Here is a 12,857-nt window from a genome sequence, read left to right on the forward strand (position 1 = left end):
GGCGGCGTTTCCCCATCCACTTTCTTGGGTATTTATGTGTACTAGTAGAACCCTGGGAGTGTTAGCCAGCGCCCCCACTCACAGACCTTGGCGGCGGACGTGGAACGTCTTTTTTGCCGCAGGCGTCACGAGAACGTGATCTTTTCGGGTGAAGGCAACTGGTCAATAAACCCACATATGCTACCTGAAGGCATCAATGTTGCCGGATTCGAGACCCTCGTTAAGAAATAAACGAGAAGAAAGGGGGTTAACCGAGGGACCCGATATTTATTAGTCATATAATGAGAAGCCAACAAACACCGACACCAAGTACAACATAGGGGAAATTGCATGTGCTTAATAAATGAAATAAAGTAATGATAAATTATTGGAAATTAAAGTGGATGAAAAAACAACTTGCCGCAGGTGGGAACCGAACCCACAACCTTCGCATGTCGCGTGCGATGCGATGCGAAGGTTGTGGGTTCGGTTCCCACCTGCGGCAAGTTGTTTTTTCATCCACTTTAATTTCCATTAATTTATCATTACTTTATTTCATTTATTAAGCACATGCAATTTCCCCTATGTTGTACTTGGTGTCAGTGTTTGTTGGCTTCTCATTATATGACTAATAAATATCGGGTCCCACGGTTAACCCCCTTTCTTCTCGTTTATTTCTTAACGAGGGTCTCGAATCCGGCAACATTGATGCCTTCAGGTAGCATATGTGGGTTTATTGACCAGTTGCCTTCACCCGAAAAGATCACGTTCTCGTGACGCCTGCGGCAAAAAAGACGTTCCACGTCCGCCGCCAAGGCCTGTGAGTGGGGGCGCTGGCTAACACTCCCAGGGTTCTACTAGTACACATAAATACCCAAGAAAGTGGATGGGGAAACGCCGCCGCGGTAGCTCAATTGGTAGAGCATCGCACGCGATATGCGAAGGTTGTGGGTTCGGTTCCCACCTGCGGTAAGTTGTTTTTTCATCCACTTTAATGTCCGTTAATTTATCATTACTTTATTTCATTTATTAAGCACATGCAATTTCCCCTATGTTGTACTTGGTGTCAGTGTTTGTTGGCTTCTCATTATATGACTAATAAATATCGGGTCCCTCGGTTAACCCCCTTTCTTCCCGTTTATATATATATATATATATATATATATATATATATATATATATTTATATATATATTGTAATGACGATGGACACAAGAAAAAGGCCAGCCGGATCGCCAGTGCTTAGCACGAGGGTAAGCCGTTCGTCACCTGCCTTCTCGGTTACGAACAGACGCTATCATCTGAACTGTTCAGTACACACCATAAGAATTGGTGGAAGGTGTGGGGCATTCAAGCACATCTACACCCTGGAACTGCGGTCTCGGACTCTGCCTCCTGTCATGCCTGACTCTCCCAGCCGACGTTGCCGCCACCCTCCGTTGTCTGCTCTGGCGCTTTCCTGCAACACCATCCAACGGTTTTCAGCGGTACGGATGGAAGGACGTCAATGACTGGTTGTCTACATACGAACGGGCGAGCTTGCACAATCGATGGGGCGATACTGCCAAGTTAAATGCCGTCATCTTCTACCTTGAGGGAGTGGCTAACCTGTGGTTTTAATATCACGAAGCCTACTTTCAGTACTGGTGCGCGTTCAAGACCAGTTTCGCTACAGTTTTCGGTCACCCCGTCGTCCACAAGTTGCACGTCGAGCATCGGTTACGAGAGCGAGCGCAACAACCCGGTGAAACATTCACCAGCTATATCGAAGAGGTTCTCGACCTATGCAAACGTGTGGATGGTTCTATGCCCGAAAATGATAAATTAAAGCACATTTTGAAGGGCATCGCTGATGACATTTTCTAAATGTTGATCGCCAAGAGTCCGCGCACCGTAGCGGAGCTCATAAACTTGTGCCAAAGCTACGACGAGTTGAGGGGGCAGCGCGAGTTGACCAGGTGCCCCTCAGTGGCAGACGAGGCCCTCTCTTCCACGACGGCCTTCTCCGATCGCTCCCCCTGCTCACACAAATCCAAGCTTTCGTGCGGGAGGAAGTTGCCTGTCAGCTTTCTCTACTACCCTTCGCTGAGCTACCCCAACAGCAGCCGCTGCCGCAACAGCCCCCTACACCACTCGCCCCTACGCTCAGGCGGCTTATTGAAGACCAAGTTGCTTGGACTCTACCAATGCAGCATCAGTGGTACCCTGTCGCCGCGCCACTTAATTACGCATCCGTTGGCGCGCAGCCTCCTAGTCAACCACTCGTTGCGCTACGTCCTCGGCCAATACCACCTATTCATCATCCCGTTTATCGACCTGCTCCTGCTTTTGCTAATCCTTGGCGCACGCAAGACAACAGGCCCACATGTTATGCCTGCGGTATTCCCGGCCATGTTGCACGACTCTGCCGCCGCCGCATGCTGCACTCTGATGGGTTTGTGCAGTCGCCTCCTTACGCTGACGTGGTGCCTTTCCACCACACTTATTTTAGTCGGCAGTCGAACAGGCCACCACCCGAGCGCCCGCTCCCTACACGTCGTTCACCTTCCCCGCGTCGCCACTCGTCGTCCATGCGTCGGTGCCCTTCACCCACCCTAGAGGAAAACTAAGCGCCGCAGTTCAGGAGGCAAGAACTGCGTCGCCATGGATCTGTACGAGCCTCCATTGTCGCCTTCAAACGCTGTTGACTTTACTGTTGACGGCGTCCCTACCGTTGCGCTAATTGACACTCAAGCAGCCGTGTCTGCCCTAAACGAACGCCGCTCTCGCGCTTCACGAAAGGTTACGATGCCACATTCTAGGTTTTCTCTTCGCACAGCAAGCGCCCAGCCTGTTCAGCCTTCAGTAGTAGCATGCCCAGCTAGAGTTGTTACTCAGGGCATTCTCTATATTGTGGAGTTTGTGGTTCTGCAGTCCTGTTATAACGACGTGATACTTGGGTGGGACTTTCTTTCGCGAAATAACGCCGTCATCAATTGTGCAGGTGCTGAAGTCGAATTATCGCCTCTGTGTGATGTGCCCCTGGTCAGCGCCACTTCCCTTCCCGCTAAGCCAATTCTTCAGGAAGACATCGCCATACCACCGTACTCGCCTGCCGTTGCTCCCGTTTTCTATGGCGCTGTCTCTGAAGGCGCTGTCCTATTAACTCCTTCGGAACTCTTCATAACCCGCAAAGACGTTCCCCTCCCTTTCGCCACGCTTGACATTTCAGCAGGTTTCAGCGCCATCGTTGTCCGCAATTCGCTTCCTACAGCCCTGACGGCTCTTTCCGGCGAAGCACTTGGCCATGTTCAGCCTCTTGATGACATGTTTATAACCGACGTGCCGGACGCTTCGTATGCAAAGCTCACTGACTTCTATGCACTTTCCACTTCTGATCCGCCATCACCTAATTTATTCACACCTTTCATTGTCGATGGCCTTACTTCCGAGCAGCGCTTCCAGCTTGTTCACCTGTTTGGCGAGTTCTGCTTTTCTTTTGATGTCGCTCAGCCTACTCTTGGTCGCACGTCCACCATCAGCCACCACATCGACACTGGCTCCTACGCACCATTGCGGCTGCGCGCGTACCGCGTATCTGGCGTCAGGTGATCAGTGAGCACGTGGATGACATGCTTCGGCGCGTCGTAATTCGACCTTCCTATAGCCCGAGGGCATCCACAGTGGTTCTCGTCACAAAACAATGATTCCATTCGGTTCTGCGTCGATTATCGCCGTCTCATAAGATGAAGCGAAAAGACGTCTAACCTCTACCGCGCATTGACGAGGCTCTGGACAGGTTGCAAGGCACTGAATTTTTCTCTTCGTTGGATTTACGCTCGGGCTACTGGCAGGTCCCGATGTCCGCAGTTCATCACCCTAAAACAGCAATAATTACTCCAGATGGTTTATACGAACTTAATTTGATGCCATTTGGCCTAAGCAATGCGCCTGCTACGTTTGAACGAATGATGGGCAATATCTTGCTCGGCCTAAAATGGAGCACGTGTTTGTGCTACCTCGACGACATCCTTGTGTTCGCCCTGATTTCAGCACGCATCTTCTTCGCCTTAGTCAGGTGTTGACGTCCTTTACCAACGCAGGCCTGCAACTGAACCTGAAAAAGTGCCAGTTCGCCACGCGCAAGCTCATGATTCTAGGTCACGTCGTATTACAACACGGCATTTGCCCCGACCCATGAAAACTTCGCACGGTCGCAGAGTTTCTGAAACCTAAGACGATCAAAGAACTTCGCGCCTTCACCGGCCTCTGTTCTTACTTCAGACGCTTTGTACGCAATTTTGCCTCGATTATGTCAGCTCTGACACAACTCTTAAGTGGCGCCAACGACCTGTCATCCCGGTCTCCTGCATGCGACACCGCGTTCGTGACCTTACGCCATCATCTGACGTCTCCGCCTATACTGCGACACTACGACCCCACCGCCCCGACTGAAGTGCATACCGATGCCAGTGGCATCGGCCTTGGTGATGTCCTTGCGCAACGCAAGCCTGTCTACTCCGAGTACGTCGTTGCTTACGCCAGTCATGCGCTGACGGAAGCGGAACGCAATTATAGCGTCACAGAAAAAGAATGCCTGGCCATCGTTTGGGCACCCGGGAAGTTTTGCCCTTATTTATTCGGCAGGTCACTCAATGTGGTTACTGACCATCACACTCTTTGTTGGTTATCCTCTTTACAAGACCCATCTGGACGCCTTGCCTATTGGGCTCTGCGCATTCAATAATACGACATACACGTCATATACCGCTCAGATCGCAAGCACACTGACGCTGACGCTCGGTCCCGCTCTCCGCTGCCAGCCGACACGGCCTCCGTCTCCGCCATTAAGGCGGTATCCTCGGTCGACATCGATACCTTCGCATCGAAACAGTGCAAGGATTCTAGGGTGGCCTGTCTTTTGGATCTCCTTTCTGGCTCTCCTGCATATCCCATCTCCCGCTCCTCGCGTCACCAGGCTGTCTACTTTGCTGTCCGGGATAACCTCTTTTATCGACGCAACTACCAGCGGGATGGTAGCAAGTGGCTCCTGGTTATCCCTTGGACTTTACGTTCCGACATGTGCGCGTCTTTACATACTGACCCACAATGTGCACACGCAGGCGTTTTGAAGACGTATGAGCGCCTGCGGCAACGTTATTACTGGCGAGGAATGTTTGCTTTTGTCCAAACGTTTGGCCGCTCATGTCCGCAATGCCAATGCCGCAAATCTCCGCCTCATCCGGCGCACGGTTTATTACAGCCACTTTCGTGCCCTGCTCGTGCCCTCGAGCCTGTGGGAATTGACCAGTATGGGCCGCTACCGCTAACGCCACTGGAAAACTGTGGATTATTGTTGCAGTTAATCACCTTACAAGCAATGCTGAAACCGCTGCTCTACCTGCAGCGACCACCAGTGACGTTGCATTCTTTCTGCTCCATCGCTGCATTCTTCGTCATGGCCCACCTCGGGAGCTGCTGAGTGATAGAGGCCGTGTGTTTCTGTCGCAGGTGGTTGAAGCTCTGCTTGCTCAATTCCGCATAGTTCACCGGACCACTACGGCGCACCATCCTCAAACTAACGGCCTTAGTAGCGTTTAAATCGCACTCTTGGTGATATTCTTGCCATGTAGGTTTCATTGGAGCATACAAATTGGAACGTCATCCTCCCATTTGTCACGTATGCATATAATACGGCTACACAAAGTACCACAGGATATTCTCCATACTTTCTTCTCTACGGCCGCGATCCTTCCCATACCATCGATACGGTTTTGCCTTATGCACCAGACATGTCAGAGTGTGCTCCCGTTTGAGCCGTCGCCCGATATGCCGAGGAATACCGTCAGTTAGCCCGAAAGTTCACCTCCGTCGACCAACAACGACAAAAAGCCAATCGTGATGGTGACGCTACGTATCCTAACTTCGCTTCCAGCGCACTTGTCTTGTTGTCCATGCCTTCTGTCACGCCTGGGCTTTCGAAAAAACTCTCGCAGTATGGTGAACCATACCACATCGTCGAACGCACCTCTCCGGTCAACCATGTCATAGAGCCGCTTACACCGACATCTGACAAGCGCCGCCATGGACGAGATGTTGTTCACGTTCACCGCCTGGAACAATTCTACGACCCGCTCGTCTCCACGTCGTAAGTCACCAGGATGGCTCCGCTTTTGCACCGGGGGTAATAGTAATGAAGACGAAGAGCACAAGGACAAGGCCAGCCAGATCGTCTGTTCCATGCCTGCAGTGCAACCAGTGGGCCAGCCGGATCGCCAGTGCTTAGAACGAGTGTGAGCCGTTCGGGCAACCAGCTGTTCCTGCTCTGCGTCACGTGCCTTCTCGGTTAGGAAGAGACGCTACCATCTGAACTGTTCAGTACACCCCATTACAATATATATATATTTGGAATACTGCCAGTGAGACCTGAGCAGGTGGGCTCTACATTTGCTAGGTTTTGACAGCTATAGTATAATTGTTCACATCATCTCTGCACAGACAAATATTACCAAAAGAATTCTACAGTAATAAAAGGTGAAAAACAACAAATTAGTAAAAACAAGTTTCAAAAAGCACATACCGGTTTAAGTGGAAAATATGATAGAGCCGATAGCATGACCACATCAGTTGTGTTTAAAAGGCGTCGCCTAGGTGAGTCCGAAAAATTCGAAATGAGTGAGTGTTAGTAATGGCTGCGTCCTGGCAGTTCCACTCTCGTCTTACTAGCGGAAAGAAAGAGAAAGAAAGGTGGCACTGTGATATTAATACTCAGTGTGTACGCGTGCTGGTTCCTAAATGCACGTTTGGATGTCCGTGAAACTTACTTTGATGACTCGATCTTAAGTGCGTTATGAAGTAGCTGACAGGAATTTCAGTCGCGCGCGCTTTGCCTTTGTTGACAGTGTTTCAAACCCGGATATTGCTGCTAGTTTGGTTGGAGAGCCAGCTTGTTTAAACTTATTGTGTATGGACTTGAGTGCTTTATGCTGTATTTTGTTGAAGTAGTTACAGGTTAGTTACAGATTGAGGAAACCAAACTATGTTAGTATTTTGTAGTACAGGTGTAATGAACGCTTTATAAGCCACAAGTCTAGTTTGTGCTAGGGGAAGGTGAAGACACCTTTTAAGAAAAAAAAACAATTTCCACAATGCAGTTGAAGTGATGTTATCGATGTGTTCGCCCCATCTAAGGCCATTTGTTAAATAATATAACACCTAGGTATTTGTGTTTGCTAACCAACGCCAGTGGTATCCCATTGATTGTGTACACAAACATCGATAGTCATTTTATTCTGGTTACTGAAGTTCAAATGTTTGTATGCTGAGAACTCTGTTTTTTTAAGATAGGTAGGAGATTCAATAAAATAGGAAGAACCACAGGGTGGCGCCACCCGCCACCCCGTTTCAAAACGAATGCTCATAGCATTAATCCACCCATCCATCACTGGCACAATCTGCCACCCAGCAGATTGTGCATGAGAACATGAGAAAGAATCCTTTGGCAAAACAATTTCACGTGCAATGCCGTTGTGTTTGACTTATACACGGCACTATTGTGTGACGTGGCCCCATTCCCCCCTATTATCCGGCCTCCTACCAACTGCTTAGGTCAGCACTCTTTTTGCCCTTTATCTAATTAGAAAAGTTATAGTTGGTTAGATATTTCGGTAAGTCAGTTAGGTATTAGGTTTTAGTTAGTTAAGTTAGTAAGTTGATTCTAATGCCTTTGTTACTATGGTTAGGTATCTTATTAGTTTACTTACTGAAACTTCTTTTTAAATTCGTTCGATAATATTCATTCGATAACTTAGGTAATTTGTCGGTTAACATTGTTCGAACTATTAGTTTGGTAAGCTTAGGTAATTATTACCTTTAGCATGCTTAGGTAAGTTTAGGTAGATGTACTTCTAGCTTGCTAGTTATCTTCGTAATTGGTTCGGCTAGTTGCATTAGCTATTTACCTAGGTTAATTAGTTATCTACTTATTATTAGGCAATCAGTTTATTTGTTCAGCGTTGTTACAGTAGTTAGTACGTTAGGTATTGGTGAGTTTATTCAGTAAAGTAGCCATTTGAGCTAGCTCATTATTATGTCATTAGTTCAGTTATTGAGTAAGTTTGGTTGACTATTGGATTAACTAGTAAGTTAGGTTAGTTTAGTTTGTTGTTTGTATAATTATTTTAAAATTACATATTTGTTTGGTTAGCTAACTAGGCTTTATGAGCTAGTTAATTAGCTTAGTTGGGCCAGTTATTTATTTCTAGTTATACTTGGTTACATAGGTTAGTTATGTTAGCTATCAGCACCTGTAGTATATAGTTAGTAGTTCAGAGTTGTTGGTTGAAGTAGTTACTAGTTGATTAGCATTGTTAATAAGGTGAGTTATTAGTTGGTTAATTAGTAAATAAGTTCAGTCAGCTCTGTTAGATTAGTTATTCTTGAGTTACGTTCGGTATTACTGAATGCAGTGAGGTATTAATTGTCGCTATCACGAAGCGTGATGTCACTCAGCAGAGCGAGATGCGCAGTGAACAAACTGAAACACAAGCGGCTAAAAGCAAAAAAGAAGTGAAGCGTGCAGACAGGGCACAAGAATAGAGAAGTGGACAACACAAGAGTTGAGAAGTGGAAAACACGAACGCCGGAGTTGAGGCGTGCAGACAGGACACAAGAGTAGAGAAGTGGACAACACGAACGCTGGAGGTGAGACGTGCAGACAGGACACAAGAGTGTTGTCCACTTCTCTACTCTTATGTCCTGTCTGCACGCCACATCTCTTTTTTGCATAATGAATCCTTACCAACTAGCTCAGCTTTCTGTCGTTCTAGGTTAAAAGCAGTAGCGAAGCCCTCTTACTCAAGATTACGTAAAAGAGCGACACATAATAGCTCTGTAGCCAGTTTCTAACGATAAAGTAGTCCTAAGTGTGCCTCTTCAATTGTGCATTAGGCAGCTGTTCCAATTGTAGGTGAGCCTGGAAGTGAAAGGTATTGTAGTTGTTTCGAAGTTGTTCGCGTTTAAAATTTTGAACTCGGCACAGAGAGCCTGCGTCGATGTCCACGTTTTGTCAACAATAGTCACAGGCCGAGAATTGCAGTCCGCCTTTGCAAAAGAGCGGGCGTACTTACGCACAGGACGATCGTGACGTCTGTCGGGCTACGATGCCCTTCTACTTGCGCCAGCGCCCACTGTGAGCGCTACCTGAAGCTCTCCCAGAGCGTTACAAGGAAGTTTTGTCTCCAGCTGAAATGCATCGAAGGACCACGATAATACTTTAGCATTTCTTTGCACCCGTTTTACCCCTTCTGCGCATGGCAGCCTTTAGCGGGATAATGAGACGGACCAAGCTGTTAAAGTAAGCTTTTTATGTCTTTAATAAGAGTATGTCAGACGACCATACCTTGTGCTCTTGGTTCTCAAGGGCATATTGCGCAGAGCCATGAGCTCAGTAAAAGTGCAGGTAAGGTAGTTAACTGATTCTTTGGCAGACATGCGACAGTGCCTGCAGAGGGCAAATGAATAGCTCAGAACGTAGCGGCCACAACGACAGCGTTTCGTTTGCTCATCCTTTTCGGCTGCACGTCTTCATCCCATAGCCTAGCCATATTCTTCCGTTGACGCTCTTGTACAGGAGCACTCGTAGCACTGAAAGAAAGCGCCGTGTACATCATTACCTTGAACTGTACAGCACACAGAAGCAAACGCAGGCACTTACACAACTATCAGATTGTGTAACACGCATCCGTACATGGCCGGGAGCGAAGTGCATTATGCTGACGGTCGAGTGCCCAAGTGCCATGACGATGATGATGATAGCTGTCCATAGCAGGAAATTCCACGTAGTTCTGTAACCCTTGAGGGCCGCAATCCAGCGCCCTGGGTGCGCCAGTTCCTCTTCTCTCCAGCCACGATGCACCTGCGCACGTCCTCTCTCCTGACGTTCAGTGCCTCCTACCCTTCCACGTTCGTCAGCTTCCTCTCCTATTTATTGTTCTCCCCTCTTTTGCCGTACACACGCCAAACGAGAGGTTTTCATTCCCGTGAGTACTCCAATGCTAACGCAACAAAATTACAGTAAGGAGCCCGATCGAAATGCTTTCCGGTTTCTCAAGGTTCTCATCATTCCTGTAAGCTGGAAGAGTAACATTTAACAGAATAATCAATTGGGCTGGTTATTGCAGTTCATTGTTGTTGAAGTATGTATGGCAGGCACTCACAGTGACAAGATGCACCCAAGCTTCCTGTCAGCCGGGTCTTCGTTCGCAGTCACCGTTAATCTTGTCCTCGTTAGTATATGACGTACATAGCGCAAAAACAACGAACAGAAGAGTGTCGGCGTCGAATGGCGCCACTATTCTGGTTAACACAACGCATCTTACTCGTTGACTGCCGTTGCATCTGCAACGAGTCTCCGTGAATATCGTTGTTGGTGGAGCACACACAGATGGTTCACTCGCGCTAAGATTAGAGAAGCCTAAAAAATTAGCTGTATGTTCGCAGACCAACAAAGACCTACATTGTAGCATCAACAATGCTGATAGGGCTAGTTGAATTGAGTTCATGGTTATGGATGGATGGATGGATGAAAAACTTTATTAGAGTCCTTTAGGATGCAACCTAGCGCGCAGCGGGCCGCTCCCACGTCGGGACAGAGAGGCCTAGCCTCTCCGCTGCGTCGCGGGCCCGTTGGACAGCCCATAACTGTTCTTCGAGGTTGGGGCTGTGTAGGACAGCATCCCAGCGTAAAGAAGTGTTATGAAAAAAAAATTACAGCAATTTTGAGCTACTACTAAAGCGTAAGTATTGTTTGGTCCAGCTGTGACTTGTTTTTGGTTTAGCGTTCCTCACTTGTCCTTCCTAGCTTATGCATGTCTACCCACTGCCTTTCCGGTGGCAAAGAATGCTTAGGCTTTAGTAGAAAAGTGTCAGATTTTCTCCCTGCATCCGAGCCCTTAAATTCTACCAATTCAGCCGGAACACTCAGTACGAGCGCGTCTTGATGCGTGGTCTCGAAAGGGAACACCAGCTGCCGAAGTAGCACGTGAAGCAGTGTGTGAGGGAAGAGCGCATCTCCGCGGTGCCATGTCATCCTCTCTGTCGCTCTCGCAAGCCTGTGTTAAGCGCGCGTTCCTTGTCCACAGAAGCTCTGCCTACTTTCCGACTGCGCTTCAGTAAAGCCCCATGAAAACGCACCAAGCGTCCTAATGTGTTTGCTTGCCAGCAAAGTGTTCATAACAATTCGTTCAACTGAACATTAGGCCACCTCGAAATCGCAAGTAGGGCCACAGCCAAATTTAAAGTTGACTCACCCTCAAATTTAAGTTGGACCATCTCCAAATTTTTTTCAAGTTCGCCCAACGCCAAATTTCAAGTTCGCCTATCCCCAATTTCATGTTGGCGCAACCCCAAATTTCAAGTTGGCCTAACACCAAATTTTCGTGCCACTGCTCGCGCGTTCATCGTCGTCTTCTTCCACAGCAGGCAGGCTCTATCTTGAAAGTGATCGCTTTACGCCAAGGAGGAGCGGACGGACAGTTCTCTCTTTGGGAAAGAAATGGTAACGCATTTAAAACTACATGACTGCTCCTGTCGTGCACCTCTTTCATCGTCCCCTGTCATGGCGATGCGTTTTCTTCGTTTCCATCGAGATTGTAACATGCCACAGATCCTTCGCAGAGTATAGAGCAGAGTAGACAAGCTCATCGACCTAACGAAACCTGCATAATTTTCTGCGTGTCAAGTCAACTATTTTGGCTTGGAGATCCAAGTCATTTTATGCAGACTACATGCGCTGAAACTATTTCGACGCAAAATGTCAAGAAGGTGCTACAAAAATTGTTGCACCAAGTGTTCCGTGTAGTCATCAGGACCACGAGGATACCTGCCTTTAAGGTAGGGGACCATTTTTTGGGACTTTAGGACGATTGTGTGCCCACCCAAGGCGAGTCGTCGCTAAGCCTTGGCTTGCTCGCCGACCGCTTGGCCTAGCCGCCGCGGCTGACGGGCGGTCGCTGCTGCAACATTATTCCGAACTCTACCTGCATCATGGCCACTCCCATGAGTGTTGAAATAGAGGGGGAGCATATTGACACGTGTACTTATCTTTATCGGGCGGCCAAGTTTCGCCCCCTAACAAATGTTGTCGCACAGCGCGGGACGCGCCTACATGTATCCGAAGTTTCTGGAAATATATCGATGCTTCTATCCGCAGTGTGTTGTCGCCGAACCTTGTGTTATCTGATTTATTCGCCTGTCGCGAATGGTGTAGAACTTTGTAGAAGGCACGCGGGTCCGAACGATTAGTCTCGAACATTCGACGACTGCTCTATAAAAGCCGACGCGCTTGACCCGCTGATCAGATTTTCGACGATCGCCGACCGTGTTCGCCGCTATCGTTGTGCTATAAGTGTAGCCTGTTTTGTGGGCACAGGTTCGCCCAATAAAAGTTAGTTTTGTCTATCACAGTATTGCTACTGTGTTCTTAACGTCACCGCCACGTGACATCTGGTGGAGGTGCTTTTGGTCCATGTACCGGACGCCCGCGACAAGCCGTGATCCAAGCCCGGAACGCAAAGACAACACCAACGCAGTGCCGGACCATCGAGCAAGCCGCCGTCATCAACAACTGCCCCCGGAGCACGGACTTTTGCCTGAGACCACCAGGAAGATAGCCACCAAGTCCACCCCAATGGCAGCCCCAGCATCCCCCGTCGTGCTGCAGCAGGCCAGGGAGCCTCCGACGTTCCGTGGTTCAACGTTCGAGGACCCGGAAAGCTGGCTTGAGACGTACGAGAGAGTCGCTAAGTTTAACAACTGGTACAGCGACGACAAACTGCGTTATGTCTTCTTCGCATTGGAAGACGCGGCCAGGACGTGGTTCGAGAACCGAGAAGCCACCCT

This window comes from Dermacentor albipictus, chromosome 9, assembly GCF_038994185.2.
Source record: "Dermacentor albipictus isolate Rhodes 1998 colony chromosome 9, USDA_Dalb.pri_finalv2, whole genome shotgun sequence".
In the NCBI taxonomy this organism is placed as follows: Eukaryota; Metazoa; Arthropoda; class Arachnida; order Ixodida; family Ixodidae; genus Dermacentor; species Dermacentor albipictus.